Genomic DNA, 12,231 nt, shown 5'->3' on the forward strand with positions numbered 1-12,231 from the left:
ACTCTGAGACCCTCTGGCCTTTCCAGTATCTGACCTTCTCTGGTTGTTCTGGAGCCCTGAAAGAGCTACCTTCTAGTACAGCTCCTGAGAGAGACTTTATTTCCCCCTCCCTCACCCAGCATGTTCTCCTATTGTTATGCTTGTCTCATTCCGCTTTCCTGGAGCCTTCTGGTTCTCACCGGGTTTGACCTTTGTTGACATGTCAGCAAAGCTATTCAAGCTTCTGATGCTACAGGTTTATCTTGTTTTGTCCTACATGTAGGCAGATTTCTTGCTTCACTCTGTCTAACCCATTTTTTCCCTGTGCACTTTATGGGTAAGCAGAAGCACAAATATAATAACATCAATACATTTAAAACCAAAATATTACTGTAAAATTCATAATCTGTCATATTGATTTGTGGAATAATTGCACTCTGTTTCATAGAGGCAGAAAGCCTGCACTAGTTGAATTATATGTAGTTGCTTCAGGTGAGAGGAGTACATTCTTGAAATTGGATCAAGAGTTGGGCACAGAGATGGAGTCTTGTTGCTTGGTATTGTTCTAGGTTTTACCCTTCTGTGTAATTGTGCCAGATGAACTTTTGGCAAGAATGCCCTAAATCTACCAGTCCAAAGAAAGCTACCTTTGTAGTTTACCAGGAGCAAAAAGATCATGAATAGAGTTGTTGGAAAGCTTGCCATCAAAACTGTTCTGAAGAAAATTGCGATTTTGACTAGTGAAGTTATTTTGGAAATGTTCTTGCTTTCCAGAGAAATGCTCAGTGCTTCAGTGAAATGCAGAAATGCCAAAAGCTCCAATGATGCATCAAGAAGACAGAAAGATGTGTACTCTAGTCTACCTGATAGAAGAGAAGGCTGAAATGACCGTTCCCAGGGAGGCTGTGGTGCTTTTTTTGGATAACTATATTTCATTATAAAGCAGTTAGACATGCCCTAAGCTCTGACCTTCTGGACAAAAGTGGGATGATCTGACATTAACTTTCTAAGGAAATTTTAGATGAAAATGAGAAAAAATAAATTATTGAAAATTTCCAGCAGAGCCTTTCTCCCCACCTGTTTTCTATTTCTAGACTTAAAATTGAGCTGACTGCAGTCTCACACTTCTCGGAGTCCTTTGTGTGCCCTTCTCAACATGCAGCTCTGCGTCTTGACTCTTGCAGCACTGCATGTATCCCTACATTCCACCGGCTGTGCTTTTTCCACAAGAGATGAGGTGAATCAGGTCTTTTGACCACTATTGCCAATGCTGAATGATTTCTAGGAGCTTTTGTCTTTTCCTACTAACTTTTCAAATGAAAAGTCTGAGGGGTCATTCTTATGCTTCTATACATGTGACAGTAGGTACATCTTCCTTTCTCTTTTTATAGGATTTCTCTCTCAAGGAGGTATAGCATTTTTTCTGATCTATAATTTTGGAAAGCTAGAGTTTATTTAAAAATAAATTTCCTGGAGTGGGGAAGTGGCGGAGTTCACCATAAATCCTAGCAGGCCTAGTAAAATCTTGCTCTTAAAATCCCAGTCTGTGCCAAGACCTTAGTTACCCAGGGACTAAAATGTTACCACATGTTCTCATCTTACTGAGCAAAGGTTGCACATCCATAGGTGTGCAACCCAGCTGCAAATAGGCACCTCCCGATAACCAGTCCCTGATGTGTCTCCATACCTTCACTGATATGGTACCCATCTGTTTCAGGTGCTTCTAATGAAACGATTTACTTCAGATGGCTTGCAAGTTTCAAACATGAATACCAGGTTTTCAGAACTGCAGGGTTTTCTTTTTTTCATCCCTTCATTTTATTCTTTTGCTCTCCACAAACTTTCCCTTTCTGCGGAAGAATTGCCTGTTGCAGGGAGGAGACAATAATTATGAGTTTTTCAGCCTGTCATTAGGAAGAGTAGTGTTTTCTGTCTCTTTCAAAACCTATTTATCTTAATTATTTATATGGTTTACATGACTGTAAAATCTGAGCAGCCCCCAACGCCTGTAGGATGGAAGCCTGTCCACATCACACACCAGGAAGTGAGGCACAGAGAGGGTATGGGCTACATCCACAAAAGGATTCAGCCAGGACTTAGCTGCCCAAACACCTAAATACCTTTTAAAAATCAGGATCTCTGACCTGCATGACCACAGGGGATGTCTGTGACATAACAAAGCCTTCCCAGTTTCAGGCAGGTGATCTAAGTGCTAGACCATTTTTTTCCTCCTCTGTTGCCCTATTCGTAGCGAGGATTTACTAGTTATTTTCAGGCAAACAAGACTTATCATACTGGACTAGGCTTTCTGTATTTTCTTGCATACCAAACATGAGATATGAAGTTTTTCTTTGAAAGCCTGAATGTTGAAATTTTTTTTTCCAGTAGAGGCCAACTTCAGGACATATAAAGTAAGTCCTCTTGGGACCATAGGGTGCAGACAGAAGTGACATTTTTTGTGTGATCTGGCCTCTGAAAGCACTCTACAGCCATGACCTAATACATGTGCACAGTGGCAGAGTCCTTCTAAAATGGAAAAATTAACTATTGTCTAATTAGGCAACAGATTAAGGTGGTCTGCTTTAGAGCACTTCAGGGAATTTGTTACCTCAGGGGTTAATTTTTAATGCAGGGGCAGGGCTGTCAGTGGAGAGGAAGTGAAGGGAACAGCAGCAGCTGCAGACCTACTATGTCTGGCCTGAGCTGGCAAGGGGTAGGAGCTCCTTGCCTTGGGAGCCTGACCCAGCTCCCTCCAATTCCTGAACCACAGTAGCTGGTGGCAGCCATGAGGCCAGGGGCCCAGCTCAGGCTGGGCATAGCAGCCCTGCAGCTGCTGCTGCTCCCTTCACTTCCTCTCTGCTGACAGCCCTGGAGCTGGGGGGGTGGGGGAGGGGTCCTGGCCAGTACCTCTGCCTGCTGGCCTAGAAGGCTGGTACAGGAAGGCTTGATTCCTACCTGACCCAACAGGCGAACATGCGTTGGGTCTGGGGGGGGAAGGGGCGCTCTAACTCATGATGCCTTGTGTAAAGTGCCACGTGTTCGAGCAGGGTCCTAAACATTTGTCAGTGCCCGTAGAGTGTCCAGGAAGTGTGGCATCCCAGGGATCAGTCTGGGTGAGGTAGCAGGAACTTTCTGGTCTGGAGATTTTGAGATATTAGACAGCAGCAAGGCTAGGCCCTTGACCAGGGGTGGGTAAAATGCGGTCTATGGGCTGGGTGCGGCCTGCAAGGCCATTCTATCCGGCCCGCGGGGCCCCTAAAACATTTAGAAAATGAATATTTATCTGCTCCTGGCTGCCTGTCATGCGGCCCTTGATGGCTTGCCAAAACTCAGTAAGCAGCCCTCTGCCCAAAATAATTGCCTGCCCCTGCCCTAGACTCTTGCAAAGGCAGTAGTAAAACTGTTACTGTTTTACCGTAAATAGTTCTTTATAGACGTTTCTGTAAATAATAAACTATTGTTTCCATGCACAGTCCTCGAGATACTGCAGACTGTATCCAGCAGATCGCTTGCCTTCCATCAGCCCTGTGGCTTCTCAGCCAAAACTGTTGTCTCACCATTGGTTGTGAGAGGGTTAACAGTGGATCCTGTCCCTGCTGTTTTCTGCCTCAGGGAAAAGTGGCGGCCATTTTAGCATAGTCTACATGCTTCTATTCTAGTGAAGAAAAATCAGCTTCCTTGGCTAAGACATATTCTGATTTTGGAGGGCTGAGGGTGAGGGGAGGTAGGTGCATATGGTATAAAAGTAAGCACGGTATGTTCCAGAGAGTCTGGTATCTCCTGTCCAAAAGTAGCCAAAGCAAACAAAAGCTCATTGTATACTTTAAGCAATATTATATTATTGGGGGGAGGGGGGTTACTTCCTGACCACATCTAATAATTGGCAACTACGTGCATGTGTGCACGCGTGCGTATGTGTGTGGAATCTCTCTGAAGGAGATAAAGAAAATACAGCTTTTGCAAATTAAAATTTAAAAAGTGATTTTTTTCAAAGTGAGGGAGTTGCATGTGAGAAATGATGGGCTTAGTCATTTTATTTTGAAGGTTTGAAATGCAGATATTTCCCATAACATTATTTTCCTCAACAGAGATCTAACCACTTATCTGCAGTTTCTGTAAGTTACTTATAATTAATCAGTGCCCCCTACCCCTAAACTATGCTGAAGTATGTTATTAAGCTTGCAAAGTCAAGCCCTCGACACTTAGTGCTTATAAAAGTTAAGGACTAGAAGAATAAGGGTAGCCTTTGCAACCTTCATTTGGTCCCCCTGTGCACTCACTTCATGGTGCAGTCTAGAATTACACGATCACACGCTGTTTTCCTTATAGGATGCCTGCCTTAGTCAGTGCACAGAGTGGATGATGCTCCCTGAATGAGTCAGTATTCAGTTTTTTTTCTCCCCCCTTCCCCCCACCCCTCCCAAGTTGTGACTCTGTTATTTATTTACTGCATACTAGTCAGACTTTTCTCTGAGGACAGAATCACTTATTTTCTCAAGCACTTTTCTTACAGTGCTTGTCACTGTAGTATCCAAGTGCTGCACAAATACAAACAATCTTTACTGTGTTTCCTGTAAAATCAAGGGCTATTATGGATCCCATGTTAAATATGGGGAACTGAGGCACAAAGATTGAGGACAGAAGCGTCCACTAATTCTGGGATCCTAATCTGTGATATGTAGGGTATCTACATGCCTTTCTCTTACACCGCCTCTATATTTCCCCACCTTTTTGCATTCAAGGCATAACGCTGCCTTCTCCTCCTCTTAAACCTTCTCTCTTCTTCTTCTATGCTGGCCGTAAGAGAGGCATTGACTCTCACAGGAGAGACAGTCTCCTTGTTCTCTCTCCTGATGTTCCATGTTACAAGAACTTGCAGCAGCCAGGAGGAACAACTTCAGTGACAATTCTGGGGAAGATGCATGCCAAAAGAATCTGTGGAGAATTTAGCTTGAACTCAAATGTGTTGACTGAGCATATGCAAAATGAAACTTTTCCAAAGGCTTACAAGTTGGCCAAGTTTGGGCGGACTTGGGAAGGCACATCCTTGACACGCTGGTGACCACGGGCATAACACAGTTCAAGAAGGATGTGGACAGCTTGGAAAGAATCTAGTGCAGAGCAACAAAAAAGGTTAGGGGCCTGGGAGACTAGACTTATGAGGAAAGGCTGAAAGCTGTGCTTATTTATCCTGGAGAAGAGAAGACTGAGGTGGGGATCTGATAACAATCTTCAAATAGAAAGGATGGAGATGGGCTTTTCTCAGTGACTCCTGGAAACAGGACTAGGAGCAATGGCCTCAAGCTGCAGTAGGGGAAATTTAGGTTGGAGATCAGGAGAAACTTTCTGACTATGAGGGTGGTTGGGCACTGGAACAAGCTACCTAGAGAGGTGATAGAATCTCTGTCCTTGGAAACTTTCAAGGGTAGGTTAGACAGACACTAGGCTGGGGTGGGTTAGTTAGAAATGGTCCTACCTTGGGCAAGGGGCTGGATTAGTAGTACTAGGTGACCTTGTGAAGTCCCTTCCAAACCTATTTTCCTATGATCCTATAACTGAGCAGTTCTGTGCTAGGGTAGCAGGGGCACAAGGGACAGTGGCTGAAGCCAGGCTGCTGGCCATGGTGCACTGGTTGGGAGAGCAGTGGCTTCTATTTTTGCACCCTTCCTTAAATTGGTGCCTGGGGTTAGTGTCCCAGTTGTGCCTCTCCCTTCCCTCTCTTTGTTACAGTACTGCCAGTGACTTCCTTGGCAAATTTCAACTCCCTATTCTAAAGCTTGGAGGTGCTTAAGCCCTTCAATGAAATGTTTGGAAGAATTTATTTTAACATATGCAAAAAAGTGTTTTTCAGAAATGGTTGAGCCATTTAATCTCAAAGGGGAGGAAAAATGGTTAGCTCTACCTGCTAAAGGTAGATCGCCTGGAAAATTTCGAATCATTTAAGTTTGACAAAATTATAAGTAACCAGAAAACCAAATCTTATAATGTTAAATATTGAGCAAATCTGTGGTGCCTGTAATGCATGTTTTGAAATTGGAAACTGAAATTTGATCATCAGCTCCCCATCTCATATTTATTACCTATTCTATATATTACTATTACTATTTGCACATAGTAAGTTGCTGTAACAGATTTACTATGAATGCTCGACACCTCACTTATGTTTTCACTAATTCTGGACTATCATAGAAGCAAAGCAGTTTTCCTGATCACTCATGTTTGTCTTGACATTGAGAGGCAAGTAGAACAATTCTGAGTGAAGATCCAAATCATGTTTTTAAACATGTGAACTATCTATAGACTTTGGGGATTGTACAACTTTGGCCTAGGTATCATAGGCAATAATTGTAAGTCATTGAGATTACAATTGTTGTTTAGTGAACTATATGAAAATTATGGAAGATATAGAAGACACATAATAGATGCTTGGAGGACTGGAAGTTTCATTGCAGTTCCTAGTGGATAGCTATCACACAAGCCTTCAACTGAAACACATAGTAGCACTCAGCAGAAAGAACAGAAGTTCATAAAAATTGTACCATGCCAATTTCTGATGGTATTTTTCATGTGATTAAAATCCTTTGCCTTTGCTAAGGGTCTGCATTAGGACAGTTGTGTGAGTAGCTATCAATTGCTAAATAGAGGCAAACCCCCAATATAAAGAAGGATTTATGTGGTTTTCCTTTAGCATACTAGGATTTCCTAATTATCATATCAAATAGACTCTGTGAAGCTTGTGAGGAAACTGAAAAAGATAATGTTTGAACCTTTGCAAGGGCTACAGGCTTAAGTGAAGAAGGAATATGTTACAAGTAATAGTCTTAGCTCAGTCACTGCTGGCTTTGGCTAATAATAGAGGGAAATAAGGTCAAGGAAAGATGACAAAAGTAAATTTTAAAGTAAACTGCAATGTTTCATTGGATGGATTGTAACAACTAACAGGAAATTGTTGATTTGTGGATGAGAAAAATTGTTAACTGTTTGCTTTGGATACCACATGTCATTGGGTCAAGTAGAGGAGTGTGAGTCATGCTCCCCCTGGCTATGAAAAAATATGATTTTATTAACTTTGTGTGGTGCTGATTTATTGAGTCACACTGCATGGGGGATACACTTACTGTATTGGAGACTATCTTGGAAGGAGGTAGCCTGGCACATGGGGAAAAGCTAGCGCCTTTCTGTCATGTTTGTCCCCTCTTTAAAGGCATTATTAGGGTCTGAGGGTGTGGATGACTAAAATATTGATATCTATGCTAAGTCATCTGTCACAGGTAGTAACAAGGGAGTGTTACTGTCTTGTGACTTCCTCTGCCATTAACATGCAGGGAAGAGGTAATTGTATAATAAGTAATATCACAGATAGTTTCTGGAATTCAGAGCAGAGAAGGCAAGGACTAAAAGGGCATAAGGGAATAGTAAGAACACCTAGCTTTCATATGGACAACTAGAAATGTAGTACACAGGTCAGTATGGAGACATGCTGATCAGAGGGTTCCACACTAGCACTGATTTTTACCCTTAGGTCATCAGCCTGTTTCATTTTGTAAGTAATACTTTGTAAGCGGATCAGAATAGAGGCCCTTGAAGTGGTTTAGAAAGGGCATGGATGCACATGAGACATCAGGATTTGTTTCTTCTTACACTAGATACTCTGAGATTCAGGAAGGGATTGGAAAATCAGTGCCTTGGAAATGCCAAGATATGTGAAGTTATATAGGGCTGAAGATTGGAAAGCAGAGGAGAAAATAATTTCTAGAATAAAGGCGATGAGGAGAAATATGCAACCTTTTTTATATCCTGCAGGGAAACTCTACCATTGAAGATATGCTAGGTGTCCCTGTTCTCAAGGAGTTGTCCTTTACAGGCTGGAATTCTGTGGCAGTGTAATCTCAAAAGCATATGGTACACATTTCACTTGATGCCACAAATTGCTCCTTAGGTGATTACATTTAGATATCTGTGAGCAGGCATTAGACTAAGCAATAGATTGCCTTTGGAGCAAATAACTTTTGCATTTGAGGGACCATTCCAAAGAAATGTTTGATATAGTACACACTTCTGACATCGGAGCAATTGAGTGGCAATGGAAAGGAGCCACCTTTTTGTTTTACTATTTTCTTAAAAATGCTTCAGCTTTGATTGCACACTTTCTTGGAGCAGGAAGTGAATATGAATGCTGTGTTTCAGTGCAACTCTGAGCAGAAGATATGCCCTGGATGCACACTAGATGTATTGCTCTGCATTAGGTAGTTGTGCAGTTACTCTCACTACATTCATTTCCATACTTGAAAGTGTACAGGATGAATGAAAGGTAGGTTTGGTTGCAGATTGGAGGAAATAAAGCTGTTTGAGCATGCTAATGGAGCATTTGGGCAATGCCCACATTGCTCATTAGGGTTGACGTCAAGACTGATCTTGGGCCCAAAGCTGCCAATCATACATAATATAAACTCCTTAGCTTGACCTCTGGAGGTTGTCCAGCTTAGTCCTTGAAGCTCTGCTGAACCTTTGGGTATGAATTCAGTCCTGTCCTCCCTATACTATATTCAGAACTTTCCTGGGCAATGTAGACCATGAGCACAGAAAAGTACAACAATCCCACAATTCTGTTACTGATTGTCATGGAGCCACAGGCAGAGACATTCAAGAGGGTTTCCTGGCTCCCCTGAAAGTAGATGGGGGGTGGGCTATGGCATGACCTGAAGGGAGTGGTAGGAGAGGGTGCTGGAGGTCTCTGGTGGAGGGAACTAGCTGTGACTGAGGGGAGGTTGGCTCCAGGATTTTTTGTACAAGTTTTATGAGGGCTAGGTGGTAGTCCAGATGTAGGATAAAGATTTTGTCAGTTTTTGTAAGTTTTGTTTTACCACACTCTGTTGTTAAAGCATTTGGTCACTTTTTTTCTTTCCATATAGTAAACCCATATATGTTTTTTCTGTTATTTGACTGAAGTACCTATGGTAAATTGGGATTTTTGGCAAATTAATAATCTGAGCATATCCATTTGATGGAGTGGGGGACCAGTAAGCATACATACATCCAGGGTGTATCTCTGGGAGCACCCTGAAACCTCAGGGTACTGTCACACTGATTTCAAGCTCTTCTTTGACACCCCATCCATAACTGAAGACAAGATGCCAGGTTCTGGAATGGAACCTGAAATACAATTTGGGAAATATGAAAGACAACACACATGGTTTTGGTTTGTAGTACAAGGTGTCATATAGATAAGGAGGAGTAGGTCACATGGCACATGCTGGTCAAAAGTGACCTAAAAGGCTAAACTAAATATTATGTAGACATATTCAAGTTTTATCTGTTATACTCTTTGGCATAACTTCTGGTATTTAGCAAGAGTAACTAGGAAAGTGAAAATGAAGAAGGTAAACTAGTAGAAAATAAAAGCCTCCTTTTATTATAATATTGTATCAAATATACAGAATAAATACTTAAAAAATGAAAAATATGGCTGCTGTTTTTGATCGGCAAATATCTTCCTCTGAGCCAAGAACATCCATAACTCCAAGGAGGAAAAATCTTGTTTATGCATATGGATATGAACAGGAAATGAACTGCCATCAATCTACTATCACCAACTAGCATCTTATATTTCATTATATTTCAAATAATTTGTGTAAATAGAACAGTGACAACATGAGAAATAAATTAGAAGCCGTAGCATTTTTTAACGGACCAAGCGGAGGCACAGCTTTTGAGGTAAAGAACATCCTTGATTTCATCCTCATGGTTGATCAGATAATATTTGTGAAGGGGAAAAATACCATTTGAGGAATCAAAATTGAGGAACAAAATCAGTCAAGAGGAGGATGGGGAAAAAGGTACAGAAAACTTGTTGATCTGGTATCTGTAAAGATTTCAGGATTATAATCTCAATAACCTTGCAAGAAATTATTTGCTGTACAGTGTCCTATAAAATATTTGCATCAGAATTCTTCAGAAGAAAACTAATTAAAGTGTGACCAAGATACTTCACAGCCCCAATTTAATCTGTTGCAGATTGATTATTATATTATTAATATAGTGTTCAAGCAGCAACATCACCAATATGACCCTGGTGAACTAATGTACAGTGTTCCACAATTGCAGATAATAGCAGAGAACAGCAGCCAAGTGAAACGGCTGGAAACACATAACAGATTAGCTTGAATATGTTTTAAACTTGAAATGGATAGACATACAAACCTGTTGAAATGGTTAAAAGATGCCTGGAACGGTTCAAAATTGTACCTGGAAAATCAGGTATTCTTTTGAACTGGTTCACTGTGCATCAGTGTTAGGTGTGGACACCAGGCATTCTGTCACATGGATCTAGTCAGATCTGCATGGGTCTGGTCAGCCCTTCAGGAATCCCATGCTGCATTGCTCCTCACTACTTTTCCCTACCCTTTGCAACCGGCTGTTCTGGTACACAGCCAGAACTCTGCTGCTTCCTTTCCCCAACTTTTTAAGGACTTTTTATCAACATGCTGTCTTACACTGCTTTTTTGTTAAAAGCTACCTTTCTAACACCAGGCTGTGGCCTCACTCCTTACTTAACCATACCACCCCCATCCCCCAGTCTCTGGGAATGCAAAATGTGGGTCCAAGCATTTCCATCCCTGTGTCCATCCTGGCACCTCAAGTTAGGCAAGCACAAGTCAGGCTTCAATTAACTGTGGGTTACTGAAGTTTACTGAACTCAGGAGAAAAGGAAAAGCGAAAAAGTAAATGTGTCCCCAGCCACAGGCCACCCACCCCCTTAGATCCCAAAGCCTGGGGACAGGCACACCCTTCTTCCCTGCCTGTCCCTTTGCTTGCTCCCTCCTCTCCCAGTGCAGGAGAGGCCTGCTGGACTGCAAGCCCACTTCTACACCCTGGTGTCAGAGCTGCAGCACTTCATGTGCAGTTGTGAACAGGTTTCCAGTAAGTGACATTTGGGAGTGGTTAAGTGCTTACATGGTCTGTACTCACAGTGATTTGAAAGGAAGATGTGGAATTGCTTTAATGGGAGGAAACAAAAACAATGCCTCCACCCCCTTTAGCTAGATATACCTATGCCAAGGCTACTGCTGCCCTCTGCCTTCTATTGGAACAACAATAGTATTCTTTTCCTCAAATTATCATTCTAGTTGAAGACAAATGTAGAGAAATTCTCTGCTAGCGTGACTCCATGAACTTTGGCAAAGACATGTTAGCAGAAGATTTACCTGTTGCCTTTAAAAGAACATTTCTGAAAGCCTTATATTTGTTTCCCTTTTTAATAGACTATAGAAGCAGGTTCAATGACCATCAATTGTAGTACATCAACAGAGAGGTTTTTATCTACAGCTACTCCTCACTTAATGTCACAGTTATGTTCTTGAAAAATAAGACTTTAAGTGAAACTATGTTAAGCAAAGCCAATTATGTCACAGTAGTTACCTGCTAGCAGGCGGCGGCCAAACGTTATAACCAAACATTGCGTAACTTTAAACAAGTATGTTCTCTAATAGATCAGCAATGTAATAATGAAACAACATTAACTGGGACAAGGTTAAGGGAGGAGTACCTGTATAATATGCTTAGTAAAAGGTGAGGCACTGATCCACTCAGTTGCAGATTCACATTCTAACATATTCTGTCAAAGGCTGGGCGCTCTTCCAAATAAGATGGTCCACAAGATTAATTCAAGGATGCCCAACTCATTTGGCTCCTTGAGCTTGATCCAGACCTGAGCTTCCCGTGGGCCGGATGACTTGCCTCTGACAGCATGGGGGCAGCTTGTGGTGTGGCTCCAGACACCAGAGAGTGAACACTGCCTCCTCTTGCCACTCCCTCTCCCTGCTACCTTTTTTCACCTAACACCAAGTTTAGTTACCAATGGTGTCCAAATCCCCTGAATTCAGTGATACACTAGCAGGTGTGAGGGTGAGCAACAGTGGTGAACACTCCTGGGGTTCCAGAGCCAGGCCAGTGCAATGGCTCCATTAGTTGCACCAACAAGCCTCATGGGCCACAATTTAACCCCTTGCAGGCTGCCAGTTGGGGTGCAGACAGAAGTTACATTTTTCACATGTGACACATGCATGGATGCAGAGTGCTTTTAAAGTGGCCAATCACACAAAAAAAATTAACCTTCCTCAAATGAGGTATCAGATGAAGGCTCTCTGCTTTAGAGAGCCTTAGGGAACTTGTGTTCCCTAGGTTTAATTTTTTGCATGTTTGGGGCTGGGCTGCTTCAGCCCTGCCACACCCCAGGGCTGTCATCAGTGAGGG

The sequence above is a fragment of the Alligator sinensis genome, unplaced genomic scaffold, assembly GCF_000455745.1.
Source record: "Alligator sinensis unplaced genomic scaffold, ASM45574v1 scaffold15_1, whole genome shotgun sequence".
Classification (NCBI taxonomy): domain Eukaryota; kingdom Metazoa; phylum Chordata; order Crocodylia; family Alligatoridae; genus Alligator; species Alligator sinensis.